At 37.0% G+C, this 12,164-nt stretch overlaps 1 long non-coding RNA gene across 1 annotated transcript; it reads left to right on the top strand.

Moving 5' to 3' along the window:
• The first annotated feature begins 5,194 nt into the window (after positions 1-5,194).
• LOC149067931 (uncharacterized) lies at positions 5,195-11,822 on the top strand. The gene is made up of 3 exons (XR_016195261.1): positions 5,195-5,305; positions 7,271-7,346; positions 10,773-11,822. It is a non-coding gene; the product is annotated as an uncharacterized LOC149067931 (long non-coding RNA).
• Positions 11,823-12,164: the final 342 nt, after the last annotated feature.

The raw sequence follows: 12,164 nt of genomic DNA, 5'->3' as shown, positions 1-12,164 counted from the left end.
GTTCTACCTGGACTGGAAGTATTTCTGCATTTTTTTTAATATAAACAGCTGGAAGGCATTATATATGCTAATGTTTTGCATATATAATGTTTTTCGCAAAAAAAGTCAGATTTTTATCAAACACCGCTTGTTCAAGTGTCTGAACATTGTGTCTCTGTCGGCACTGAGGTATTACATGCTTTGGCAGAATTTTTTAAAAATTAAAATGCCGAGAAGGAATTTTGGGGCACAAGATATGGGTAAATTTTGGTTATTTTTGCAAAAGGTTCCATGTTGTTGAAGTTAATATTCGAAAACAAATAACAACTGAAATCGTAAAAGCTCTCGTTCAATTGTATAAATATATCCACAGAATTTGAGGGAAAAAAATCGAGTTCCTAAAGTGAGTGAGTTGTAAATTTTTAAATGATTTTTAAAAACGGGGTTGTTTCTCATAGGAAAGCATGGGAAGCCACGGTTTGTTTGGGCTTACTTGGTCCCTTTAATAGAGCGATCACTGGCTTCATCTGGCAACCCAGATTCCCCATGCTTTCTCAACGGACACGCTGGTCGCGTCATCTCATGTTATTCTTTCCTCCATGCGTGATGCCACTAGAATAAGGGGGCTATCAAGTCGCCTTAACGCAAAGCTGCATAGACTCCCTATATACAATAACACAGACGTGCGCGAGCTGACGCGGCGGAATACAAAAGTGGGCGTGACGGAGCGAGACGGGCAAAATATTGCTATTTCAGCATATAAACAATGAGGTTTTCTATCTCGAGTGTTTTTTTCAGTTGTTTTCATATTATTTCATTAATATAGTTGTCCATCTGCACACACACAAATGGTGATACTGTGTTCTGCCCATAATTGCTCCAACCGATAATGAAATTGAAGGAAGATGAAAATAAACTTCAGTTTCATAAGTAAGTGCACGTGGTTTTATGTTGAAAGATACATTCATTTTTTTACTACAATTGTAAAATTAAACGCATGTAGTTTTCATTTCACGTTGAATTTCTGTTTAATGAGCATAATTAAGGTAACCATACGTCCCGTATTTCCCGGGATAATCCCGGTATTTTCTGTTTTTTTAGCCGTCCCGACTTTTTGGCAAAAGTGTCCCGGTCTTTACCGTATTTTACACGAAGCCTACTTGAATTTTTATTCTCTATTGAAGTCAAAGATTGACATTATTTTTCAACTCAGAAATTATTTTATGATAACTACTACTATATATGAGAATATTAATCTCCCACATTTGCCACGGTGAACGTTTTTTTTTTCGTGGAATACATTTTAATCCACTGATACTTGTAGTAATGCATCATTTCCCGCCATGGTGATTTTCCGTAATCTCAAAATATTTGGCAACTTTGTTTGGTTTTGGCGATAATTGGCGATGTCTCGTATTTCCCGTATTTGGAATCCCGATGTCCCGTATTTCTCTCGAAGAAATATGGTCAGCTTAAGCATAATTCAAAATAATAAGTTAATATCACATGAATTTTAAACTTCAAAAATATTTTTTGAAATCGTGTAAAAATTGCTTATTACTGTTGGAGTTAGAATTTTTATTACAGAAATACTGACGAAATATGCTTCATTAAAAATAGCATTTATGTCCGAAAAAACTGATAATGCTTTAAAGAACTAAAATTACCCCGTGTAAATATCAAAGAAACAAAGGACCTAAACTTTTCTATTTCTGGTAAAAATAATTTTGGGGAAATAATGAGAGAATGAGGAGTAGTAAAATGCAATTAATACTATTTACATCATCAGTTTTTGCTAAATATGAAAAGCGAAATATGAAAAATTATAAATGTATCATAATTATCAAAGTGTTATAATTATGCTCATAATATTTAATTATATTATTAATGTATTATAATTATCAAACAATTATCATCGTAAAGCTACTATTATGAACAATGATTGATTGATTCTATTGCTTTCTTGAAGCCTGTTAATGAATATACTTTTTTTTTTAAATAAAGGTTTCCCTCTTCGGAACCCAGAAGTTCTTAAGCAATAGGCGGAAGCTGTGAAAGGAAGGTCTTAACATCCTGCTAAAACATTTGTTATTTGTGCTGAGAATTTCGCAGCTGACAGCTATAACTCCTCTTCTCAACGCTATTTAAAAGAACATGCTGTATCTTTTACGGGGCCCCTCGGTCAGACTTTCCACGGGTCCTTCTATAGTTAATTTATAGCGGGAGAAAGCAAAAAATTATGAGAATTGTCTCGGGCCCCAGAGCTAGAGCCCTGTCAGCCCCGCCCATGTGGGGACCGTAGTTGCGGCCCTGAGATCCCAGCCGTAGGCACATATATATAATATTTGAATTGACGTCATCGTGTTTCCCCAGATGTTCAAATCTATCTCCGCCTATGCTGGTGACCCATGTCCACCCACAATTACTGGCCTAACAGAGCTCAGGATGATTCTTTTAACTTTTTTATATTTTTCACAGAACAAATTTACTGTGGGGATGGGACGCTAAAGATCTCAGCTGAAGGATGTGGGGTAACCTATACATTTTTTGTGTAAGCTACCGTAAATGTAATAAATCCGGTGATTATGGACCATCATGGCCCCCCACAGCCTGAAGCAAGGCCCCTAGGCTGTGATATTTTGTGGGCCCGCAGACCAAACTTTTCATGGGCCCTTCAACAGTGAGTTTGTAGCATGAAAAGAAATGATTGTCCCGGGCCCTACCTAACCTTGCGGGGCCATGGCGACCATTATATATTGCATATCATCGTGCCCTTCCCCCAGAACTTGTCTATGTATGTCATCTTAACACAAACTCACCCGAGCCGGGCGGGATCGTCTTCAAATTTTCTTTAGTATACATGTAAATTCATAGGCAGACCATTTTTAGTCAGATAGGACCTCAGAAAAACCTTGGCCAGACATCCACCCACGTCTCAGGTAGCTGTTTAAGATCTGAAGTTCTCTTATATAGCCAGAATTTTTTTCTGCGGGGAGAGAGAAATCTACTCCTTTCAATGACCTTGCTTTGATTGCACCCAGCGTAATGTTAATTCTTGAAGTGGTTTCCAATTAGGCTGTTGAACAGCACTCTTGGGTGCTAGCAAGCAATAGGCGAGATGAGTTCTAAATCATTAATCTATAGGGAAATTCAAAGGCATCTCGTTACAGCCTTCGCTCCTCTGGACCATTTCATCACCCCCTCAGAAGTTATTGGTTGACAAGGAGGAAAAAATTTAAAGTTTGGGAAACTGGGCTGATCACTTCTCCATGGTGTCAGAAGTGTTTCAATCATGTGGGTGATTGTCTTGAGCTTCACATAGGAAATCTTTTATTTCTGAATCGATTCTGGAATTAATCATTCTAATAATTCAGGATTCTCATCAATTTTGGAATTATCTCTATCATTAATTCTGAATTCTCGATTAGTTTTGGAATAGTTTTTCAACAAATTTTAGATTTCTTTCATTCATTCCTAGATTTATTTATTTCATTTATTTTAGAACTATTTCCTTCATTTATTCTAGAATTATTTCTTTTATAAATTCCGAAATTACAGTATTTATTTCTTCTTACATAAATTCTGAAATTACTTTTTTCATTGATTTCGAAATTATTTCTTCAATTAATTCTCTGGAATAAATCGTTTTTCAATGTTTTCAACTATTTTCAGGAAATGATCAGCGGGCCACACGTTCAAGATCCCTGGTATAATGGAAAGGCTATACAGTACTTACCATAGCGGTTTCTTTGTTTGTCACATCTTTTACTCTTAAAAACAACGATTTTTCTCTCCTCGTCATTTCTGATTACTTTATAACAGTAATTACTAGGAAGATCCTCCATTGCGATCAATGTGATTTGGTCCTGAGAAGCGCCTTTTGTTAAATTAATAAAATTAAGCGTAAGATTAAAAATTTAAAAGATAAAAATCGAAAAGTGGGAAAATAAAGCGAGAAAATTTGCCGAGAGAAATGTATAAAGAACGTGGTGGTAACCTCTCCCAGCAAAATTTCCCGCAAAAAAAAATTTCCTTTTGACTAAATTTTTCCCACGCATTATGAAAAATGTGCTGCCATCTACCGGTGAAAATTAGTCAAGTATTTTACAATAGTAAAGTATTGCACTGCATTAATATTTTTTATTTTTTTTCAAAAAATTCTTTTGCTTGATGAACTCTCAAAATTTCCCACAAATGCTAAGAAATTTGGAAAATTTTTCCCACGAGTTACCTTTGTCAATGACACGACATGGAAAGAGAAACTAGCCAAGCAAAGGGAAAGTAGCCAAACAGACAGCACTCCGGCAACCTTCGTTTCGCCCAATCAGGGTGCAGAATCGAAACTCTCGAACATTTTGTCTGTAGATATGGTGAACTTGCGTCACCATCACTGAACTGTTCAGTTCAAAGCTGCAATAAGAGTCTGCATCTTTCAAGCGGCTTTGGTTCAGTTCATCACTGGTGATGGTAACTCGTGGGAAATTTCCTTAGAGGAGAAATATAGTTAATTACAGTTATACATACACAAAAATAATTTATTTGACATGAATGTCGCTCTCCACTTGTTAATACAAGATATACGGAAGACTGGATGTTGTGAAGATATTTATTATTTCAGATGTTTATTTTTTAAGGAAGGAAAAAACTCATCTCTGCCTCGAGTCGAACCCGGGTCCCTCGATTGCCGGACGAGTGCTCTGACCACTAAGCTACAGAGGAGATAGAGATTTTCCTTCGCTAGAGCGTATATATGAGTATATATAGTGCATATATACGCTCTAGCGAAGGAAAATCTCTATCTCCTCTGTAGCTTAGTGGTCAGAGCACTCGTCCGGCAATCGAGGGACCCGTGTTCGACTCGAGGCAGAGATGAGTTTTTTCCTTCCTTAAAAAATAAACATCTGAAATAATAAATATCTTCACAACATCCAGTCTTCCGTATATCTTGAATAATTTATTTCTCCAAAATTTGCCCAAGTGGGAATTTCTTAGCATTTGTGGGAAATTTTGAGAGTTCATCAAACAAAACAATTTTTGCAAAAAATAAAGAAATTAATGAAGTGCAATACTTTTCTATTGTAAAATACTTGACTATGCATTTCCCCGCTAGATGACAGCATATTTTTCTGAGTGCGTGGGAAAATTTTAGTCAAAAGGGAATTTTTTGAGGGAAATTTCGCTGGAAGAGGTTACCATCACTGCTCCACTTACTTATAGCCCAGTCTATTAGCCTTGTTGCTAAGGGCACTGGAAAGAAGCTGTTGCCAATGGCTATGGTTGGTGTTGCATTATGTAAGTTCGGAATTTAAAGGTCTACATTCGAATCGTAAGTGATATTATTCCATTCGATTGTTTCATTTTATTTGCTATTAATCGAATCGTAGTTTTAAATACAGTAATAACTCTATTCAAAGTAAGAAGCTATATTTGCAGTCTTTTTTTTCCCTCATGTAGCCATATTGGGTGCGTCTTAGTATGGGGCCGATCCACGTCAGCAGATTTTTTTTTAGCCATTTTTGACTCCCTCCTTCTCTTGTCAGCATAATTTCGTCAGCTCTGTCCTGAAGTATGTTCAGATGTCGGATCAGAGGAGACGTAAGCAGGATGCCCCCCCCCCAGACGATTAAAAATTTATTTTTTTGGTGCTAAAAATATTTAAAGAGGAAAAATTCCATAAAAAAAAAAAGTTCAACCTAATCAATTTTTTGTTAATTTCAATGCTATCCGGAATGCTAAGAACTTCTTTTTTAGGAATTCATTGTGACCCACCCTTTAAGCCATATGGCCAGGCTCACATGTGTGCTCTGAAAGATGTCTGAGTGGTCTTGCTCTCCTGAAACCTGATTCTGTAAAAATGAACTAATAACTAAGCGGCACATTTGCAGATAGCGTAAATGATCCGTGACGCAAAACCTTTAATCGGCCCTTGGCACATTTTCAGATCACTGAAGTAAGCCAATAGTGGCACGTTCACAGATGACAGTAACCTGCGACAGTTCCAGAACACTTGAGCAATCTGTGGCGTATTTAGAGATCCCTTTAGTGACATGTGGCACAGTTTTGAGCATTTAAGTGGCCCCCAATGCTGTTCTACATCACTCGAGTTACCTGCGGCACGTTCTCAGATTATTTGTGATCTGTGGCATACTTACGGATCGTTTGAGTGATGTGTGGCACGGTTCCAGAGCACTCCAAGGATCCTCAAAATATTGAGAAATCATCAGTGGCTCTGTAGGGGACTTATCATTAGGGAGAATGTTAATTCAGGTGTCCGCAAACTAGCAAAAGATTTTTGTTTTTGGTGCACGAAGTAAGATGTTATTAAGAATATTTCGTATTTTTACAAAGGGTGGTTGATGATGTAAGCATCACCCAACCCCTCCCAACAATTTACAGGTAGAAAAATCATCACTAAGAAAATTCATAGACAACAGTTCGTTATCAACGCGTGATTGGGCGAGAGACCGTATGAGTGATACTCACTCTCACCTACTCATTCATACTTTCACTTGCTGTGTCAATCACAATGTTAGTGAATTGTTTGTCAGCGAATGTTCTTAGCTGTGTATTTTAATAGTGATAATTTTTCTTTCTTTCTATTAAATTGTGTGGCGGTGTTGGCGATGAATTTTCCACACACCCGGAGGGTCCTTGGATAGACTTAGAGGGGTCTGTGAGCTTGGATGAGAAAACAATTTACTCATTAATACAATTGAACGACCGAACGCTAGTTGACTCAAAATTGCAAGATAACCGTGGCTAAACGTGTTTCGGAACTATATGAAGTTTCTTCATCAGTAGCAGGAACAAAGAAAAATATCATAAAAAATACTTCTTATAGTGGGAGTTACTCGCTGTTGTAGACAAGAGTCGAATTCAAAATGAACCGGCAACAAGAGCAGAGGAGGAGGACGACAGAAAAAGAAAAATTGTGGAGCCAATCGCAAGCGAGAACGTGATTGTGATGCTGATAGAGAAGAATAATTGTTGTAGAAACTTGCCAGATTTTTGAGAAGGTGTGTTAGGTCTTTGACCAACTGGTTTGTGTTTTTGTTGATGTAGAATGATTCAAAGAAGTCCAAGTCAGACGGCGAGACACATTTTTGAATGATTTTGGCAGATATTGATCTCTTGCAAGGTTCTCTTGTCATTTTGGGTCAACTAACGTCGGTCGTACAATTGTATTATCTAATCCAAAAGGTAATTCATTTCTAATTAACTCATTCTTCTGACATTGCTTTATACAAAATATTTATTTCGTAAAAAGACCCATGGCTTTTTTCATTTGCAGAAACTGTGGAACAGGAAACATTAAAAACCCAAAACCCTTGGTCAAACCCCTTCCGAGGAATAGAAAATTAAAACAAGTAAGTCATAAAGAACTTGTTCAAATAGTGCAAATTTCAACTTCTATAAAAATGGTGGGGGATTTCCGAAAAATTCAACGTCTGAATAGAAAAACTCATTCTCAAATTGCCGCTTTTTAAAAGTCTAATTGGTTCCACGGTGGGAGTCAACGGTGTAGCATAATAACAGGAAATGTACTGTGGGATGCATGATTTAATATCCCATATTTCTTTGCCTTTCTAATGTGCCAATGGAATTATTCAAGTCATTTAAATGTTGTCTTTGTATGTGGCGCTTTCCCAAGATGAAATGTAACTTTGGTGTGATTTATTTTCTTGTTTATAAATGTTTTTGTTAAATATAATTTAAAATTTTCAGGATTTATTTGGTTATGGTTGAAATGTTAAAATTATCAAACAGCTGATATGTTATGAAAGTGCTGTAGCCCAGGTCGATAAGATACTTGCCTAAAGTACCAAAGGATGGTTAGAGGTGTCGCGAGTTTGATACCTGGTTCGTCCTTGTCAGAAAATTTTCCTGACAAGGGTAGAACAGAAACAGCTACATGACCGCAGAATAAATTGCTACAGCAGGGAGTCCCCCCAATCGAGGGGTTAGCACACCAACCTCTCGATGAGTATAAAAAAAAAATCCTGCAGTTTGGAATCTGCAATAAATTGTAGGTTCTGTTCTAATTAGCCCTCATGTGTAAAAAATGACAATGGTGCGACAAAAATGATCAAATGACTGATATTATTTATATTATCAAATGACTGGTTACAGGTGAAAATACATAGCCAAGGACAGTACTTAGCTTTTGTGTGCCCGAGTGGCATGGTGGTAAGATGCTCGTCTACCATCATGAAGGTTGTTGTCAGGGTCCCGGGTTCGAACCCAAGGGAGGATATCGATAAGATATTTTCCCTAACGAACTCGAAGCGACCACCGATAGACAGCGCCTTCGCTTTCAGCCCATCTCACTAATGGCAGTAAATTGCAATATAGCGATATGGCCAGAGTTGGTGTTTGGTGAAGTAGTACTTAGCTTTAGGAAAGCATTGCAAAAAAATAAATAAATCTTTTTATTTGATAAAAACTCAATTTCCCACAAACGTTACAAAAATCCCCATTTACCAATTTTTCCCATGATCACAGATTTAGATGATTAATCTATTTACAGCCACACACTAGTGTCGTCGAAAGGCTAGTTTATTTTTATGCTCCGAAAATTCAATGTAATTTTTGGAAAACCTGAATTTCTGGACTTTTTACCAATCAGCCTTTAGTGCATAAAAATCATAGTCCTAGGAGCTCTTCTCAGAGGCAGCAACCGCAAAAACCGGTCTGAAGCAGGCTTAGAATAGCGAAGAAAAAGTCTACATTTTGTCGAAAATTATAAAATATGATCTATCATGGTGTTTCGTAGAATGGGGAATATCGCCCCCCTGGTGGGTGATGGAATTGTCCAGGGGAGCAATAGAAGCTACGGGTATAACATAGGATCCTATGGGCACACTTGAGTTGGGGGTAATGAGAGAAACATTCTGAAGAAGGGGGGCGATGGAACAAAAAAGTTTGGGAAACTATGCTCTATCACGTAAAAACTGTATCATGTAAAAATATGCAAAAAAATATATATATATACACACATATACGAAGAAATAGAAATCCGAGCCCTAGTTATGAGATTATCACCAATTGGGTTTTGATACTGGAAAATGAATAGTCAAATCAGGAAATTTTTTTTTTGGCTGTTAGTTTCTCTGAATCTTTTATTGTGCAGAATTTCATACTTTTAAAAAACTCCCACTGGCTGACTGAACAAGTGCCCACATTGTCGAAGTCTGCTGACCTTCGCTCCATGTTTGTACTTGTTCAGATCATCCTCATCATTTTACTGCTACTTTCAGTCACAATCATAGCTCAATTCGGGACATTTTATCGGATCATTGTGATGCACGTTCAACATTTTTAAATTAATCAGTCATTTTTTTTTACATTTCACGCATCATTTTTCTTAAAAATCATAAGTTGGTTGGCATCATAGGTGCCAATTCACCTACCTGAAAAACCTGTAGTTTATCACATGATGGCACATTTCACATCAAAGAAAACATGTCACACAAATAAAAGAAAGCCTGGGGACTTTTTTTTTTTTCAACTTTCAATTAGTGACCATATATAAATCCCGTTTCCCGGGTTTTTTTTTTTTTGCTGTCCTGATTTTTTTTAGCAATAATTGGCCACGTTTTATGCTTTTGGCATCACATTTGGCAACAATTACCGTTTTTTTTTTTTTTAAATATTTATACAAAATTTTATACTTGAAATCCTCATTTTCCCCCAAATTTTTCCTGAGAAACTGGGTTAGCCTAAAATTGTAAAGACTGGAAGAGTATTTTCTTTTGGGATTTTCTATTCAAACAAAGCACAATTTGAGGACTTTTAGGGATTTTTCTATGAAGATACAAAAAATCGGAAGAATCTGATTTCCGACCAGAAGATTTTAATAAGGCTGAAAAATCAGAAGCATTGGCACCTGTGTTCTTTGTTTTGATGCAGTTTGACTGAATTTAATGCCAAAAAATCTAATCCTGAATGACTGAGCAATTAAAATTCTCATTTATTAACTTACTGTTGAATTCTCTGACTTGCAGGCATTTGTGAACATCTTGGTCAATTGGGAGGTTAAGACAAAATTTTCCAGCTTTTTCAGTACTATGTGCAATAATTTGTCTATTGTTCCCATTACCAAGGGCGTAGCCGCGGGGGTGTGTGAGAAAATGACCGAAAAAAGGGAAAAAGATGGCCAAATCCATTGTGCTGTCACTTTGGTCCCCCCCCCACCCGAACGAAATTTCTGGCTACGCCCCTGACCATTATTGTCGATTTATAATGCGACAAAACCACATTTGTGGGAGAGGATTTGACCATTTTTAGTTATACAAGCTTTCAACAGTTTTGAGCCTTTTTTTGCAAGTAACATTAGCAACATATTTCCATCAGAAGCAGATGATGTTAATTTCATAATGCATCCAATACCTAAAATTTGGGAAAAAAATTCGCAAAACTTAAATTTATGAAATCCCATAATCTGCTTCAACTCATTAAGTACCCTAGTTCTTCCAAAATGAAAGTTAAAGCCGAAACGCTGATTTCACATCATGTCAGATACATTGTGAATTCTGATTCGTGGGCATTCTGTGACGTGGGAATTCTATGCCACATAATTTCTACGTCAAAGAATTTACAAGAATCATAATACCTCTGACGGGACGTGATAATTACGTCATGTCAGTGTAGTGTGTTTAGAATAGAGCCTTTAGAATAGAGTAACATGACTGAATGTATTATTTTGGAAACCAATTGTTTAATTCTAGCAGTATTAATGTTTGTTGACAGTAAAAAAAAATTTAATATCAACCTTTTTTTTTCTTTCTTTGTAGGAATATGAATAGTCGCTGAACACACAAAGTCTAATTAGTTTGAATTGGAATACTATGGAAAGTAGAAGAGATGCAGAGATAAATGACATGAGTTTAAAGGATTCTCGCAGTTGAACAAACTAATCCATCAGAGCAAGTTGTGAAAAATAGTCACTTGTGACGACCAATAAAAGGTGGTCAAAGGGAGCCAGAAGTTGCCCAAAGTGAAGGGGGTCATTCCCAGAAGAGGAAAAATGCTGGCTTTGTATCATCCAAACAATGAAGGGGAGGGGCTTACTGTCGTGCATTAGTTATGTCAGTTTCATAAAGTGATTTAGAGCTGAAAGTGCTGAATAGTAAATGTTTTATGAAGTGTTAGCCCTCCCTCTACTTATTTATAGGTGTTACCCCTTAATTTAAATCAATGATATTGTGGTGTGCCAGCGCCCTCAGTTCATATTTCACTCGCCAGATGGCGTCACCATACCATAGTGTACTTCCATACTCAGTATAAATTTTTCCTTCTTGTACGAAGTGTACAACTCCACGATGGCATGTTATTTTTTAATCAGTTGTCTACACACGCCAGAGACGGAGACACGTTGTTACCTTGGGTCGCGAAACGATCCTCACGTTGTAAATGATTAAATACGCTTTAATGTAATCATACTTCTGATTCTCTTGGAGTCGTCAATATGACTTACAACTGGTGACCTTTTCCGTGCTCCTACACGCGACAAGTTTCGACATCATACCGACAGACCGCTACGGTGCCACAGCGTTGTCTTCACATCAATCCGGGTGCATCCGTAAACCGTAAGCTTTCAATGGCTAATTTTGCCATTAGCCCGAACCACACAGAACTTGCTACAGCTGAGGCAGAAGATGAAGAGCTTCGAAACCTGATGAAGAAGACAGACTCTCAGCTGCACTGGAAATCACTCTAACTGTCACCTTCTACTCATGTTATCTGCGACACTTGCACCGGAAGTGTTAGCCCTCCCTCTACTTATTTATAGGTGTTACCCCTTAATTTAAATCAATGATATCTTAAAAAATTAACCAAACTATCATCTCTGGTTAAAACTTATTTGTTAAGAACCAGGGTCTTTTGTGGAATGACGTCTAAATTTTACAGCTCCACAGCAAGTTGTATAGTCCACTCTAGGAAATTTTGTTAGTTCTTTGTTCTATTTTACTTATCTTATCATTTCTCACAGAAACTTTGCGCGATTATAGAGCAAATGTTTATATTGATTGTTATTTACAGCACATTAACCCGTATATAGTGATGAGCGATATTTCTCTTTACTGAGCACGCTAAACCAGACACATAAAAAAAATCAAATATTGCCACACGCAGTTTGAACTTTTGTATATTTGACAAAAAACATTTACCTAAAGCAGAATCTT

This window comes from Pholcus phalangioides, unplaced genomic scaffold, assembly GCF_987345545.1.
Source record: "Pholcus phalangioides strain wild (caught in Gottingen) unplaced genomic scaffold, Ppha-v1.0 ptg000028l_1, whole genome shotgun sequence".
Lineage (NCBI taxonomy): Eukaryota > Metazoa > Arthropoda > Arachnida > Araneae > Pholcidae > Pholcus > Pholcus phalangioides.
The sequence above is the reverse complement of the archived record's forward strand: the minus strand, read 5'-3'. Positions and strand labels throughout refer to the sequence as shown.